Source organism: Lepisosteus platostomus, chromosome 13 (assembly GCF_059453375.1).
Source record: "Lepisosteus platostomus isolate fLepPlt1 chromosome 13, fLepPlt1.hap1, whole genome shotgun sequence".
NCBI classification, from domain to species: Eukaryota; Metazoa; Chordata; class Actinopteri; order Semionotiformes; family Lepisosteidae; genus Lepisosteus; species Lepisosteus platostomus.
This window is the reverse complement of record NC_142623.1, coordinates 42,859,389-42,877,343: the sequence shown is the minus strand read 5'-3', so window position 1 is coordinate 42,877,343 and position 17,955 is coordinate 42,859,389. Positions and strand designations below refer to the sequence as shown.

The 17,955-nt window shown below is 43.1% G+C and overlaps 1 long non-coding RNA gene across 1 annotated transcript; it reads left to right on the top strand.

The window, feature by feature from the left end:
* The first annotated feature begins 6,895 nt into the window (after positions 1 to 6,895).
* Positions 6,896 to 12,718, top strand: LOC148650701 (uncharacterized). The gene is made up of 3 exons (XR_015926204.1): positions 6,896 to 9,140; positions 11,855 to 12,020; positions 12,233 to 12,718. It is a non-coding gene; the product is annotated as an uncharacterized LOC148650701 (long non-coding RNA).
* Positions 12,719 to 17,955: the final 5,237 nt, after the last annotated feature.

The window sequence follows — 17,955 nt, the reverse complement described above, 5'->3', positions numbered from 1 at the left end:
AACAGCCCGGGCCTTGCAATTTAGAAAAACAAATGTTGGCAATAAGGCATTTAGTTTCTTACTGAAACGGAGAGAAACAGCGTTGCGTCGGATATTCTATAAAATGACGGTAGCGTCCGAGACCACAATGGTTAATATTCGTTCCCCCCCCAAAGATTTAAGTGTGCGTTTGTAGTCTTAAAATAGTTCTGTGCCTTTTTTATCATACCTGTACAAGCAGTTCATGTGTTGTATGTACACTGTATACAATTCACTAAAGCATGCTTGACACTAATAGCACCCATCATAGGCAATTGTCCTACTCCTAAACTTCACTATTGCGGACATCCCTGCATTGTATGCAGTGTGTGTAGTATTTATTTTAAAACGTTATATTATCGGTCAATTTCTCCGTTATTGTGGATAATGATTTAACAAAAAAAAAATCCCCATTAGCAGATTTTTGCAGAACCCGGAGTAGGTCAAAGCGAAGTCCGTCAAACCGATCGGAAGCTTCTTTTATTGGTAACTTCAGACTTATTAAGCGATGAAGTGCTGAATCTGAAGATTCGTGTATGCATCACGCCTACAGGTCGTTACCGGTATTCCACACACAGAGCTCGTCGTTTTCTGCATTTCGTCACTGTTTAACTTTTAAGTTGAATTTGTAAGTAACATACAGCAGTACAAAGTGCCGCACTGACGACATTATTGACCGTCGAAAATGTTATTCTACACGGATAATCTCTTTCGTGCTCATTTCCGAGCAATCCATTCTTTTAGAAAATCAATCTCTAGATGGGTGGTGTTTAATTTATGTCGTATCTTTATCGCTGTATCTGATGGATTTCAATTTTGTATTTCATTTGAAACAAAAACACTTTAGGTTTATTTTTTAAATCTGAATCCTACACTATATTGCCATTCTTGTAGAAGTCACTCCTATTACAAAAACCCTAGAAAATAGATTAGGTTTCCAACCAGTGGGTCAGTACACAACATCAGTAACCTTGCAATTGTTCCAGGCTCTCTTAGGAATTGCAGTATACTGCATGTTGTCTTGGGAATTAAACTGTTTCTAAGTCAGATTCAGGGAGAGGTCCTGTTGTATGTACTATACTGAAAGACTACTTTACGTACAGCAGGACTCATCCACTTTTTGCTTTCTCCAAAAATGCACTAGAAACTGTCCTATGTGATACACAGCACTTGTAGCAAGATGTGACTGACAGTGAAATGAAATACAAAATAAAAGTAAGAAATTCTTAGGATCTCCAGGGTTAGCCTATGACTAAGCCTAAGACCTGTGCATTTTTACTCTTTATTTTTGACTGTCACCTCTCCCTCAGTCACTTTGTTTTTAGATTAACAGACCAATGAATACACAACCTTTACCTTGAGCAAATACACACGACTGTTTGATCCTGTCAGACATTCACACACAAACTCACAACGACTCTCTTGCTGTCCTGCTTGACTGCCTGGTAAATCTAGTTCATGAGTAATGATAGGAAATCAAATCTTTTAAACATCTGAGTGAGTGAAGAAGTGATTTGATTTCTACCACAAAAGCCCATCCTGTCCTGAAAGTTTGCTCTGCCCGAAGTCGGTAATATGAAGAAGCCAGCAGCACACAGAAAAGCAGAGAAGCACACATTATGGGAAACCAACTGACTGGTATTGAAACAGCGCTGGCACATCCTTTGCGTTGACATGAATCACTCCAAAAACACTTTGATGTGGGGTTGGTAAGTGGAATCTGTTCGGAAAATGGTTGTTGTTAATCGTTAGATTTTGTTATTGTTGGCTGATTTGAACGAGAAAGCCAAGCTGTCCTTGTTTTCATACTCATGTGTTATTTTCAGTGTTGTTCCCGGGTCTCGAGATTGGTTTCGCGTGCTGATTAGAACCTAGAAGGACCTAGTGAAACTGGAAGCAGACATAAAAATATGATTTCAGAGTTTCTCCTTGGCAAGTTTCTTCAAACGATCTTAGCTGGATATGAACGATTTTATCTAACAGCAGTATGCCAAAGACAATCCGTAATAAATCAACTCGGTAGATTTATTATAGTATTTTCATTCTTTTGCCATGACATTATCTTAGTTGTGCTGAGCTTGCGGTGGATGTCTTGAATTTATAGTAGGCCTTCGCTTTGCTGGCGAGGCCTTAGGAGCTGTAGGCTACTGTAGTAAACATTATTCATGGTCATCGTTGGCTCAGAACATCTCACCATTCCCCTGGTCCAGAGTCGTAGACTGCAGTGAAGACAGAACCCGAGCAATTCTCAGCAGAGCTAGAGTGACTTCATGCGAGAAACACAGCAAAAGCATAAAAGCACTGCCCAAACAGCTCTCAAAATCGCCCGAATGAAGAAAAAAGGCGAGGATTTCTTTAATTAGATCAGTGGAGGCAGGGTTATAATTGAACTGGTGTGAAGTGAGAATGAGGTCCTACCTTTCCCGAGCCTCGGGGAGGGGGGGGCGATCTAGCTTGAGACTGGGTTTGTTTCCGAAGTCGAGGTGGTGTAGGGCTAGAAGCCCACACTGTCTCTCAGAGGTAACAGCGATACAAGCCTCTAACCAGCAGCACCCACCAGAGTTTCCGCAAGCTAGATGTGGTGAGCAGGTCTGAGGCCTTTGCCAATAATTTTCTGCATGAGAGGGGAATATCTTTCACTCATCAGAAACAATGGTGTCATGGTGTGGCTGACTGCCAGTAACCACATTCTCTCTCCAGCTTGCGCTGTACCTACTTGCTTTGAACCACGCTCTGAAAAGGATATGCAGATTCCTCTCTGTACCGTATCAACCTCTAAAATACAATCGCATCGTGCCCGGGACGCATTTTTATCAGATTCTGAACGTGTCCTTGTTGAGAATCTGACACGGTTACCCAAACCAAGATTAAAAAGCAAACTGGTATCATTGTAATAACATATCCGCTTCTACTTTTGATGCACAAGTTAAAAGTTGAGGATTTTGGGAAAGGCAGAGAATGACTTTCGCAACTGCTTGATTGATATGTCCTATGTTTTTACAGCAGAGAAAGTGTTGAAAAGATAACCTTATTTCTTACATTTCAAAGAGTAGAATGCAATGTACTGCCAAACCCATATGAAATACCACAGATGAAGCCAAACATCAGTTATAAACACCACCCTTAAATTTCCTGAGACTTCCGTTACATTGCAAAACTGTAGTCGAATACAATGGATATTTTATTTGGAATACTTTTTATAAGCTTGGAGATCTGTCTTAAGACTTGAAAGTGGTGTAAGGCAACATTTTTCCGTGGAAGGAATATGATCACCACATATAACTGAGCAGTGCGCATGAAAGCGTTACTACAGTCGCCGCAACATTGAGAGCAAATGCGCTCCGCGTTCTTTTCACGACAAGTTGGATATCCGTTTGGTAGTGTGATTTTACACGGCAAGCTGCAGAGTAATTGGTATTGTTCTTGTAGAGGGTTTTACAGTGATAGGAGCTTCCTTTTTAATCTTGGTTTGAGTAATTGTGTCAGATTCTAAAGCAGATTTACTACATCATAATGATGAAAGTGCTTGGATTTTCCTTAAGACAGAGATGTGTTTCACATGAGGGGTGTTGGGCAAACCACTGTGTAGAAGGAGCCGTACTGGGAAGGCTGTGCTGGCTCGTGTGGGCTGGGGGGGGGTGCATGGTGCCGATTGCCTGAAATTGATTAGTGCTGCTCTGAATTGGAGCAGTAAATCCCTCTGGATAATCCAGGTATTCCTCCCTGAGCCTCCTTTCTGCAGGCTAAATCCTTCCCAGCTGAGCACACACCGGCAAACTCATTTCACTCACGCCCACATCCGCACAGCATCCCCGTTACTAGAGAGTCTTCTGAAGAGACCTGAAAAAGCGAATGTTGGAACATCCATCATCCTCCTCATCATCGTCCTCATCTTCGCCTTGTCCTCCTCCCGGCGGGAGTGCAGCGCCGAGTCTGACCAGAGTTCGGCCAGGACTCTCGGGTCCCTTGGCGGAGGACATTTAGGTTTTACCTGCCCCCCGCCAAACACACACACAATCCCCAAAAACAAAATCCCCTTGGCTCGGTTCACGCAGTTGGTATTAAATCACACAATCAGAGCCACAACAATCCCCTCCTCCCTGCTCTTCGGATTCTACACACTCCACAATCCCAAAGCCAGCCCTTTGTTCCAGCTGCCTGAGTCCGAATGCCTCATTAAAGCCTATTATCTGTAGCTCTTCTGTTTTCCAGTGTATACCCTTCCAGCATTCACCCGGCTCAAAAGACGAACTTTCCTTAAAGCTTCACTTTGCCACCTTAATTGCTGGGCTAGGTGGTTATTGCACCGTTTTCTTTGAGCTTGAAAACGAATGGCATCAGCGCAGGCTGGTCTGATAATGACTCGGGCGATGCAATCAATTTTATTTTGCATGTGTTGCCTGCCCTTTGTTTCCTTTCACAGGTTTTCTGATTCACACCCAAGGTTAACCTGATGTACTCTGCCTTATAAATTAACCGTCTTTTGCCTAAAACAGAAGTTGAGTGCTTTTCTGAGGCTGATGTGTGATGCCACAGTAGTGATGATAGTTAATTTTGAAGTCCCCCAACATGATATTTTCACGTTATCATTTCAGAACACCTCTATATATGAAGATCCAGAATTGTAATGTATGTATAAAGTAAACTACTATACTATATACAGTAAGTACATGTGTATAAGTCAAAGTTAGTAAATTGAATAAATAAAAAAAGAAGCAACTAGATATGTTATGATCTTTGGCACTGTATCCAGAGTGGATCTATTTTGCTTGCCCAATTGCTCTTGTGTCTCTGTATATATATATACACACTATAACATAGTCACTAATGCAGAAAGAATCCCTGCAGGATGAATTCACTTATGGCAGACCAATACTAAATTTGCTCCTTTAGTAATATATATTTTTAAATCTGTGCTCCAATCTAAGCCCTTACTCAGAAGATCTGTAACCAGTAAAGGAGTGACATTTTAACACAAACGATTGTGTGCCCTGATAAATCAAGCAGGCTGTTGCTGCTGAATATGTCAGGAATTTCAGCCGAATAAACATATTAATGTAACTGGGCTGTATGTCATGGATCAGGTTTCTTGTAATTAGAGCAATCAGGGGCACATGGTATCTCGTTACCATCTGGGCCATTGTAGTCTGCCATTCTATTATGTGATGGCTGTGTTGATACAATGTTATTGTTCCTAATTGTTGTGTTAACTAGCTGCAGATGGGCCATCTTTCAAAATGTAGAGATACTAGAATGCACAGTGAGAGAGAGAGGTTTGAGTGGAAAACAGAAGTGTGTGTTTGCTGGGGACACAACATCCAGTATTTAATTAAAATTCAAACTGGACTTGAGACTTAGAATTTCTTTGTTTTCGGAATAGAAGAAGAGAAATCTCTTACAATTTATGAAGAGAAGCGAGCACAAGGTAATTATTCAGGAATGTTTCAGAGCAATTTGAAAGCAAGATAAAAATGTACAGGAATTAAGGGAAAGTGCACTTGGAAGTGAGAAAAGACAACTATTCTGTACGCAAAGGGTTGTGGGAGTATGGAATAAGCTTCCCAGCCATGATGTCAAAACTGATACCATCCCTTCTTTCAAGGATTATATATTTGGATTGTGTTGCTATTGTGCTGAATGGCCTCCTCTCATTCATAAGTTTGCTTGTGTTTTTGTGTACAATGCGCTACTATACAGCACATAATTTCTTTTTAGACCTCCTGCACCTCCTGTATATTTTTTAGCACTTGTGATGAAGCCTAACAGATACAGAGAGGACTTAAGAACTGTGGGGATTCAAAGCCTTTTAAAACATGTCTCACTCATCCCATTGTTCCTCCTCTGCCCAAACCAGAACTTTTGTGTTGACTGCCTTCTTTTGTAATAACCCAATGTTGCCTGAATAACCACTTGAAAGTTTTAGAAGTTTTGTTTTTCCCTTTTGTCTTGTCTGCTTTTGGGGGGCGAGTGTGGGCAGGGGGACTGTTGTGGGAGCAAACAGTAGGCTTGAGAAATGTCGGGAATCTGGTCCAGGGTGAGGTATGTGCAGCAGAAGAGCCATAGGACAACTGGGTGTATTATCCACATTGACTTTTACCTACTCGTTTGTTGTGAAAGACTTGAAGAACCCTGTCTGGACTGGAGCCCAACGGCAGCCAGTGGCTTTCAAATTGTATCTCACGAGAAATAATCTGGATTCTAAAATTGAGCAAATATCCAGTAGGTTGGCAACATCTGAGACCTGGGAGTTTCCTGCCAGAGGCACAGGGGGCCAGCAGCAGTGAGGTGGCATTCACAGGCACGCAGGGGCAACAGTGATTCTGGATCATCCGTTGTCAGATCAGGGCAGTGCAATTCCTGCGCACACTCTCAGAGTTGAGTAACAGTGAAACAGTGCTCTTTAATGGAAGACTGGAATCAGTCGGAGGGCCTTGGGGTTCATGCAGACCCACTGGGGGTTCAGATGGCTGAGTGGCAGAACACGCTGCGGTCCAGCATCCTTTTCTACGCTGGCAGTATTTGCTTGGTGAGGACTCTGTATCAAAGTTTTACACCCTCAGTCTCGAAGTTCCCCATTTTTTTTCTAAGAAACACCAGTAATCACAGTGACTACAGAACTACAGGATTTTCAGAAGCACTGTCTTGCTTTCTGTCTTTGATAGGACGTTACAAAGGTGCACCCATCACAGAGGGTTTCAGGGTTAGCCCAGTGTCCAAGGGACTGTGGGCCTCCTCTTTCACATCATCTTTAAATATATATTATATTTTGTTACCTTTTCAGATACTTCAAGTAACCAGAGTTTTTCCCACTGTGACTTTCAAAGTTAGACCCTTTCCAGTAAGGGTAACAGGGGTCATACAAGAGATTACTCATAGGAACCCCAGCAAACATCACTCTCTATTCAGAGAGACTAAGATGTACTTCACAGAGGTGTCTCGAGTCTAACGAGGTAATCAGCAAATTTGTTTGACTTCTCATCAGCAGAGGAAGGCTAAAGCAGAAATAAAATGCTACTTTAATGTCATTACATTTAATGCTCAAAGTGACCCTGACACCTTAAGGACAGAAAGCTTTTTAACTCAATTTGAGAACATTTTAACTAGGCTATTGGAAACAGATGAAATGTGAGATATCACTGCAGGAAGCCAACAGCAGGACAGTCTGCTAAGGTGATGTGTTAAAATGTAGCCAGGTTCTCCTAATATTCCCTTTGACTTTACCAAACTAGATAAAGCTCTTATCTTTCACTATGCTTCATTTTCTCACCTTTTGTCTCTTTATTCCAGAATGTTAGAATCCTAGTGGAGAGGAAGATAAAGCTCTCACAGATAATAAGGCTTTTTGTCTCTTTTCTTTGCTCATTTCTACTTTCAGATTTTTGGAAAGACAAGTTGCTTGTCCGTTCAGGCATATTTAAGAATCCTCATAAGTTTTCAGTGATCCCTTTGATTCTAGTGATTGTAAGCAAAGGGACTAGCTAGGGAAACCGTTATTGAAATACAGTGCATCGTGCGTAGCTTCAGGACCCTGTAAACTGCACAACAACACAAAACGCAGTATGGGAAGCACATGACACGAATGTGCAGAAATGAGAGGAAGCCATTCAATCCAGCCATTTCTTGAAAGAAGCCAGAGTATCAGAGTCAATTACATGGCTGTGGGTAGCTTGTTCCACTCTCCCACAACCCTTCTGGTAAAGAAACATCTCCTGGTCTGTTATCAAATACACTGCGGTGCAAGTTTCCACTTGTGTCCCCTGGTTTGATTTCAGCGTGGGTTCTGAAGTCATCCGTAGGCTTGTCGGTGACCTCGAGGATTTTGAATCCTTTTCTCAGGCCACCTTGTAATCCCCTCTGTTCAGGGGTCGAATCTTTCAGTTTTTCACTGCTTTGAGTCTGCGCGGAATGTGTCTGATTGCAGAGAGACTTCTGTCTTTCATTCAGACAGCTTCTTCCAGCTCAGTGCTTGCCTTCTTACCTCTGTCGTTCCCAAGTCTTCTGCCCGCTGATGTGCAATGAGCAGGGAGTAAACACAAGGGTGCCATGATCTTACCCAGGAGGGTGGGACAGCAGCAGAAGACCTTGGCTAAGGAGGGCTGGACACGATTCCCGATAGATCTCATCGCTCGTGCGTTTCACGAGCACTGAAAGAAGAACGTCAGCTACGGCATCGATATAGTTCCCATTCACATTGCTGATCACACTTCTAAAAGAGCACGTACCGTATCTATCGGCGTGTTCACCGTGGGGAATGTGTCTGCCATGATTTCATGTCTGCAATATAAATTATTCTTTTGCACCACAATACCCTCTTCCTAAATCTTGCAAAGAAATCTTGCAGAGTAGTATGTGCAAGTATCTGAGCTGTGCCGGTGAGCCCCTTGTGAATAATTACCCTTAAAATGGGGCTGTGAGGGTGAGGTGGGGAAGGCTGACTCATTAACCCTGCGACTTGTTGGTTCAGGGCTATTGTTCCCAGTTGCTGTTAATTATTACTAGAGCTGCTTTGACAAGGGGGTGCTTTGTCTAGGAGATTTGCTTTGTAGTGCAAGATGAGGTTGCCGCTGCAAAAACAGTGGCAAGAAAAGAGGCTTTTTGTCTTCCAGAGGAGCTGTTTTCATATAGATGGACACTTGCAGCTGCTGGTGTGAGTTGTTCTTTTTCTGGGTTAGATTTTTTTTTGGTCCAGCAGGAGTCCGTTGGTTCAAAGTGACTATAAGCTCCCAGAGAGCCTTTTCCTCCAGTGCTTCTCCCTGCCTTCACTGAGCCCCAACCCCCAGAGCTATTGGACTTTACTGTGAAATGACTGTAAATGCATTTTAAATAAAATAACATGAATATGTTGTTGCCGTTAAACATCTGAACAATGAAAATCTTTCGTTTTTTTAATCACTATCATGGGGTGAAATCCCCATGGGAGGCACAGAAGCCCATGTGAATGAATTCCCAACTGTCCCCATTGGAAGATGTTTTGAGTTTCTGTCTCCGCTGCTGTATAGCTGCTGTCTCTCAGAGCCTTGGCGTGAAGCAGAAGTACTTCTCTTCCAGGTTCTCCTCTTCGGTGCTTGACGTGTGGTGGTGGTCCGGCCAGAGAAATCCTTCCACACAGATCAGAACACAAGGTGTGCGTCGTGACTCCTGCCGGAACCACAGAGCCAGCTGTGGATATACATTCAGATTCCCTTCATTAAGTCAAAACCTCAACTCCACCCTCCAGCTGCTAATTACAAACTCAGTATAGGACGGGCAGATTTTAGTTTGGCGTTTTCTTCCTTCTACCCAATCGATTCCCGCCATTGAATACTGTGATTGATTGGTGTTTGACCACTGGCCTGACGTTTTGATTTGAGGGCTCTTACTTTGCCAGATAGACCCATGATGCAGGGATACAGTACCTCATTAGAGTTATGGGTAGGAGTTCCATATGGCAGGTCCCCAACATTGTGGAATCTTTCCAGTAACTGAGCAGTTAATGATTATGGGGACACCCCCCTGAGGAGCTCTCGCTGCTGGGGGGGGAGGGGAATTAGGTGAAGGCAATAGCTCATTAAGACAACACCCTATTGTCCTAGTATTATTGTGACAGTAATGAGCTGAGAATTTTCTCCTGCTGTAATGACAAGCATGTGACAGCACAATCACATTAAAGACGGCCATCGCATGCTTTGTGTGAGGGCATGGATTACTATCAACGTGGGGTCAAGTTTCAAGACAACACTCCCCACAAAGATGAAAAACACACAATGTGAGCATGTCCCTGTAATGTAAATGACTTTTTTTTTACAAACCAAATGGCCTCTTTTTTTACATCTAAATATACCCAAACTATGTGGTTAGGGTCACGTTTTCATTCTGTGTGAAACAGTAAATAAATAAAAACAAAGTGGTGTCTGACAAGGAGATGCCCCAGAAACACAGGTCTGCAAGCTCTTGTCACCAAGTATAGATTCCCCAGTTAAAGTCATATGGGAATAGACCATTCTTTCTTTATTTTGTTTGTGAATTTATTGTTGTGTTTTTGCTATGGTTTCATTTAATTTCTGCTGAAGTTTCCCGTGTCTTTAATATGGCTTAGCCATGCTTCTCTATACTAGGCCGCAGGGATACCATGATGTCCCATCATAGATGTTAGCAAGGAATGGTTACTGTAGTGTATCCGGGCTTTCCATATACATATAGTTCAGTACAGTAAAGCACCTTGGGGGACCAGTGCAAAATAAATATAAAACCCCAGTAAAAGTACAAGGATACTATGATCAGCTTTAGAAAAAAGTGTGCATCTCTGACTCTAAAGACTTGGACAGTCCAATGCTCTTATTAAACTGAATCAAGTGGGCTGAATATGAGAAGACTGCTGGAATTCTCAAAGGAAGTCTGGTAACACTTTACACGTGAGGGTTTGGCGATGATTATATGTTACTCTATATACATACGGACTGGTTTCTGAGTTTTCGGCTTGATGCAATTTAAGCTTTGCATGCTTACTGTGCAGTACGGGCATTGTGTAAGACTCTTTCTATTCCTAGAACAATAAAATAAAGAGCAATCGCAGATGTTGCTATGATTTGTCACAAGGTTTCCAAATTCTGTTTTAATAGTCTACACCCTTCACTTGTACTTTTTCAAGTCTAAAGTCTTTCTTTTATGACATAGACATCTTTATCAAATTGTCATGCCTTGTCTCTTAGTATTTCCATTTCTAACTCGTATGTATGACCTGTCTTGTTCTAATCTATTTCCAGTTGCACGTTCTGTAATCAAAGCAATGATTTCTATACATATAAATACTTATATAAAGTATAAGATTTTTTTTAAATGCCTTAAAGGAGAATTGCCATTGATTGGAGGAGTATCACATCTCTCTTGATTGCTTCTGGCACCCAGCGGTTGTAGGCGCTACTGAAAGCTCAGTAGCCCAGGCTAACTAATGTCTGCCTTACGCCTTGGTGATGTCGTGGCACAAGTGCATCACCGCTTGGGAGATCCCAGTCCCAGCTGAGCAGTGACACGGCCCAGGCTTGAATCGGTGAACTCTAGCACAACGTGTGCTCTGAGCAAGTGCCTTCTTTCGCTAAACACTCAGGAGCCCCATAATGCCAGATTTTTCCAAACGACGCTGCAACAATTTAAAACTCCTATCCAGCCTCTGCAAACAAAAGACAGCCGAATTTAATAGCAGCACCTCGCAGAGATCGTGTGTCTAGGCTCAGAGCCTTAGAGCCACCTTAACATTAGCTTCTTCAATCCCTGAGTTAATCACGCTTTTTGTCTCTGCTCGGGTTCCCCTGCTGTGTATGTACCTGCAGAAAGAATTAACTGTATTGCCAAGAAAGGGATCAAAGGCTGATTAAGAGGGACTAAAAACAGAACAGCTTTTGAAAAAACCAAAGGAGCTTCTCCCTTTACAAAGACACATTATTGCAGTTTTTTGGGATCTTCCTAGACATTTGGGTGGAGTGCTGAAGTTGGAATATGTGAAACAAAAGAACTTACGAAAGGTTACAGAGGGGGCCTTTCAACTCATCCAGCTCATTTGGCAGTGTGAGTAGCAAATTCACCTGAGGATCTCATCCCAGTGGTTCTTGAAAGAAGCCAGGGTACCGCCTTCAGCTACGTGGCTGGGCACCTTCTTCCAGACTCCCACAGCCCTCTGGGTAACGTACAGCCTCCTGTTCCCGGTTTTAAATGAAATTCCACACCGGCTCCGCTTGTGCCCTCCATGTTGTGTTTTTGTGTTCATATACTTGAAGTGAGATCCTATAAAATGTGTTTACATTAGCAGTTTTCTTTTATATTTGGTGACAGCGTATGAATTTATCATTCGTTTAATGCACAGAGAGACTGACGTTTGGCAACAGAAGAAAGCTGTGGCTCCGCGTTCATTACTGAAAGATACCTGAAGTACCCGGGACACTGTTTCTCTTTCACCAGCATCTGACAATGGCTCAGAATGGCCATTCCACACCGAAGCCCAACATGAGACTCACATGGAGAAAACTGAGGTAATGTGGCTGTTTTGGGGAATGGAGTGCTTTTTATAAACAAGCTCTTTTTACATGAACATTATTCATAATAAAACCCTTAATTCCACTTAATTGTCCATTTCTGGGAGAAGATTTCCAATCTTATCCATATGAACATGGTGGCATGGTGGTACAGTGGTTGCCATTGCTGTCTCACAACACTAACGCTGGGGCTCTGTGTTCAATTCCAGACCTGGAGTGTTTCCTGGATGCTGTTGGGATGTTCTCACCCTGTTCGTGTGGGTTTCCTCCAGGTGCTCCCGTTTCCTCACACAGCAGGTTAATTGGCGTCTGGGCCCGGTGAGAGTGAGTGTGTGTTTGTGTCTGTGTCCTGCCTGCTCCCCTTTGCTTGCTGGGATAGTCTCCAGCTCCCCTGTGACCCTGAATTGGGTAAAGTGGTTAGAAAATGGAGGGAAAGATATTTTTTATTGATCTTCACTCAACGCACCTGTGATGGTCAGCACACCTGAGAGTGATCCCCTCGTTCAGACTTGTTCTCCAGGGTAGCTGCGACATCCGGCTTTGAGCACAAACTCTTCCTGCACCTAAAAAGTCCTTATTTGTTTCCTGGTCTATTGGAGTGTTTTCTACAACTTTCCAGGGTCCATTATTTCTTATTATCTCACACAGGTGTGTGTCTGCTGTCTGCATCTGAGAAATAAAAATATACAACCGTATATACATATCTGCTTCAATACTTTATTGTCTAAAACAAAACATCCACACCTGGCCCAGAGTGCGGAGAGATAAAAACGTCCTGGGCAACGAGGTGCTGACAGCAGTGACTCCTCGCTGTTCACAGCTCCATACCTGCGTTTCATAACCGTGACGTCCCACAAAACACAGCAGGGAGGGAGAGGGACCCCGGAGGTGCCCTGCGTTCTGGATAAATCTTTGAATAAGGGGAGTAGATTTTTATTTTGAATTTCATTCATGGATAGCGAGACAACACAGGGGTGAGATACACAAAGGGTCTGTCGGTCGGAAATGAACCCTTTTATTTTCAGACTCTAGTCCTTAATCTGTCTTTCCTGCTCAGTTTCACAAGCCACTGGGGGTATCCATTACGTTCGGCGACCTGTGCCTGCAGGTGAGACAGAGAGTGCCGAACAAATTTCTTTTGGGCTTTGTTTCTGCTCACAGTGATCTGGGAACTGGGGGGCCGAGGCATGATGTAGTAAGATGCTGTGATAAGGAACCTCTCCACTTTCCTTTCCTCACTGCTTTTCCACTTTCCGAAGCAGCCACAGGAAGGCTAGGAACTCTTCTGAATGTCCAATGATTTCGAGCCCCATTGATAACCTAGAAAACTTCTGCAGCTCATTAGACTGCAGATAGGTGGAAAGGAGGGAAGTTTACTTCTCCGGTTAAACTGTCTTGAAAAATAAACAGGGTTAGTCTGAGCAGGCCTGAACTGGAATTTAGTGAGGACAGTGCCATATCTCTCTTTACTTCCAAGACATCTTCCGAAAGGCGGAGAGAGAGCTGTCGAGCATTAGACAATGGGAGCACAGCGAAAGGGGTTTATATCATTGACCGGGGAGCGTGTGACGTAAGCAGTGATTAGAGAGGAGAGCTGTGTCAGCGTGCAGGCTGCAGAGGAGCAGGCAGGTGGTGATTCCACTCCAAAAAGTAAAAAGATAGAAGAACAAACAGTGCTTCAGCTGTGGAGGTTTTTACAGGTGTGTGTAAGCCACGATGCAGCACTTAAGGTTTGCTTTGAAAACCTAGGCAGTTTTTCAACAGGACACATCGCTGTGCTCTCTGACAGACATTGATGCCCAAAGCCTGAGACAGCACCAGCAGAATCGCCTCAGCTTGGAATGAAAGGACACAAAAAAACAGTTTTCTGGGGTCATTGGTTTCCCCTTTGCAGCTATCCAAACCAGTTTTCTGGTTTCTGTTTTCTTCTCTTGAAGAATAAAAATGATGTGGCACCCAAATATAGTATCGTCAAACTTTAAAACACTTAGGGTACCAATGGAAGCTGTGGTTGTTTCTTTTTTGTGTGTGTTTTCTCAGTTGCACTTAACATTGGAAGACAGCAGTGATCTGATCATTGCTGCCGCTAGTGCTGCTGCTGTGGGCTGGCACAGACAGGGCTCCCTCACATCCTTATTTCAACTGCTGAAACAATTTCTCACATCTATACCTGGTGGGGCCGCACTTCAGTTAGGTAAGAAATGGGACTCTAGATAGCGAATCCTTTGGGATTCAAATGCAAAGAAGTATTATTAGTAGCGACAATAATGCTCATATTGCTGTAGATTGTCATTCCCTTGTTCCAGAATTCAAGAGTTCAGAATTGCAGTCTTTGCAATAAGCTGCTGTGTGTGAGAGGCTTGTTATTGCGGAGCACAGGATGAGCTTCAGGGTCCACTTCTCTACAGATGCTAACAGGCTCATCGAGGTTTCATGCAGATGCTTCTGCCCTTCTGCAGGGGAATGATCTGTGGCTCCATCTCCACCTCGAGGTCCACATCCAAGACTGCATTTCAGATCTGCTTCTTCTTTTGTTTTTCCCCTGCTGCGGTCTGGCACCCTTGGGGCTGCCTTTGCTCAAAGCACCAATTAACCAGCGAATGAAATCCAGGGAGAAGTCAGTCAAACCACCAAAGTCAACATGCTGCAAGGACAGTGCGATTAGAGGTCAGATCTGTTATTAGTGGTTCCTTGCTGTTGGACTGTGAAAGCAGTTTCCTTTGCTGGCATTATTTCATGTGTAGAAGTTGGCTCAACGGCAATTTGACAACATGGGGTATATTTTTAGGCTAAATAATGTGCAAGCTTTGCAACCTAAATCTGCGCTGCTATAGATCCCAGACTAATCTTTTTGTATTTGTCAAATGCCATGCCCTTATTTACTCCAAACACAGGATTGTTTTCATGGAAAGATCCCAGGGCTGTTGGCAGGGACTTCCTTCTGGCGCTGTGCATTTGAAGAAATGTCATCACAGCTGCTGCTCCAGGTGAGCTCGGCGGTCCTGTGTGCCCCTTTGTCCCCAAGGCTCCCCCTTGATGTGCAGAGGAGCTCCACAGACAGCCCCATCTGGAGCTGCTCAGCACAACAATCAGACCCCCTGGCTCTGAATCAATGCAGACCTCACCAGAGCAGCCACACAGTCTTGTAGAGCCAAGTGCAGAACAGCCTACTGATGCAAGATAGCTGGGGCTCCCATTTCTAATGCAGCCATTTGCATATCAGTGCCTAGACAGAGCAGTGCCGTTTGTGCTCAATGAATATATCTGCATTCCTTACCTAAGGGCTTGTTACGTTTAAAAAGCCTCCACCTCACAGTACTGGGCTTCTGATTTCTGTGGTTCTCTTTGCAACGCGATTCCACTCTGTCTCTCCTCCCGGCTGCTGTGTAGCACCTACTGTATATTCCCTTGTATTATTCTCCTAGTGAGATTTCCATATGAGCCCACTACGTAAACTGCCCAGCCTCATATGGGAAACTGTATAACTCCAGTTGGGTTTAAATCTGTATTTAGGCTCATGTGTAATTACAGCTGTTACATCAAGAAACAATGATGTCTATTGGTATGAGCCCTAAAGATAACAAAGTCCTTGGAGCAGTGTCAGTGAATACACAAGTGACTGTGTTGACCGATCTTGGATGAATAGTGTTTTCTCTTTACTGGCCAGATAAAAACTGTATCAAGTGTTAACTTACAGTACTTGCATCACATCCTCTGATCCCCTGTGTTTGATCTCCTGAACTCAGTTCAAATTGAAGGTCTTTTAGCTAATTTGGCACTTTTTACGGTCCTGTTATTGTCTGTATTGATTTCACAATAAGAGAGGAATAGCTCTCATCTCACAGGTCAGACCCTGTAAGGGTTCAACCCTTTAAGAAACAAGGACGGCAGTGAATCTTTAAAACCCTTGACCAGCTAAGCAACGCAAACCCAACGTAAGCAGAGCAGTGAATCTGTGTTCTCCCCTAAACCTTGATGAACCTTGTAGCATCCAGCTATAAATCAGGAGACATAACTGATTTTATAGTCAGCCAGGATTCAAACAAGATAGGTTTGGATTAAATGCAACAGTGGTAAAAGATACAGACACAGCATAGTTTATAAAATTTCCCAAATGCTTTTGATGAAGTTTCTCCTGAAAAATAATTCTCAGATTGCAGGTGGTAGACATTCAAGGTAATGCAAGTGTTAGAACTGAGAAATGGCTATTTGTACTGTACGTTACTCTGAGTGAATACTCAGTTTGGGGAGTACCACAGTTAAATGGACTAATATATATTGTTAATGTAGATCTGGTATAGCTAGAAAACTTGGCAAGTTTGCAAATGATACCAAATTAGGGGGATTACCGAAAACTGCAGAAATAGCAAGTACAGGAAATTCAGAAAGATTAAGATAAAATTCAAGACTGGACAAGCCTTACAGATGACACTCAGTGTAGTGCAGACTGCTTTATTCCTCATCAGAAATGCATAAATATTTAAAATAACATGGAAAACACCACTATGAAAGAGGCTACAAAAAGACTGACGTATTTATTTTGAATATCTTCTAGACAGAATATTTGTAATCTTGAACAGTGAAAACTACAAGAATTTTTAATCTTCAGAAAGGTGAAAGCCCAGAGCCCTTGTTGTGACTGTGCTAAAGTTACTGAACCCAGAAAAATGTTTTAAGGGCAACTTAATGTGTAAAATTGTTCAAGATGAGGTCTTAATTGATGTATGCCCATTTACACAGTCCCCCAGGGGCTTTTCACAGGCCTCATGGTGTCTTGATCATTTTTTGTGCAACTTGTAAAATGAAAACAATAAAATGTGTGTGAAGTTGCTGTGCAAGGCCTTGCTGTGTGGTCCGTGAGGGGTAACGTTGCACTTTATGAGCTGTTATAATGATACTCAGGCTTGTAACTCAACAATTAGGCTCTGCTGTGTTCCCTGAGTTCCCTTGTCTTTCCACATTCTGGCTTGTTTACTTTTTGTTCCTGTTTCAGGCTTTAAACATGCTCCGAAAACAGCTCTCCGCCTGATGCCACTGCAGTGCAGTGCAGTCCTGCACACATGTGAGCATTAGCTCACCTGATTTCCACAGCTCCTCTCAGGGGAATTGCGTTGGCCTGCGAGACCCATTCTTTGCTCGGGTTCACTGTCTCATGATGCCGTTCGTCTTCGGTATAGAGTACATGTCGAGGAGATCTTCTCACATTCAACCGCTATCGCGCTGCAGAGCACAAAATGAGATATGACGGCTGATACACATACTTAAATTGTGAATTTATTCATGATAGCAAAGTGCTGACTTTCATGACCAGTGGAACATAAAGAGCCTGCACGATTCTGAAAATAATTTGGGTATTCACTGCTAAAATGCCCCATTTGTTTGCTCTGCATAATTGAGATGATAATAATAATGGAATCAATCTGCCACCCGTCTGTAAGATAGTGTGATAGTGTATAGCCATATGAAAGATGTTCCACAGTTGGCTGATGTGCAGTTGCTTACTGAGGTGTGCTGTGATGTGTGCTGTGTGGCAGAGCGGACAACGATGGTAAACCATGCAGAGATACGGTGGGCCCCGCAGGAAACTGGGACCAAGGTAAATGAGTGCAAGGTATAAGTGTGGAAAAACCACAAAACTACTGAATAAATTAAAAAACTTTCAAGTGAGCACAAGTGGTAATAATTAAACAGGGATTTGCTATCCAGCAAGGGCCCTGTTTGCTCTCTGGTCCATCTGGTGCTCCAGGTGAGAAGGGCATTCCTGGGCATTCCTCGGGACTTAATTACTATCTGTTTTACGGCCCAGTGGTATGTGCCCTGACTGACAGGAGGTGAGAGTGGTTCTTATCCTCTGTTGATGGGATATGGTTACTTCTGAGCCCCTGAAGGCCAACTGGAGCATGAGATGTTTTGTAATCTGCCTGTCTGTTTG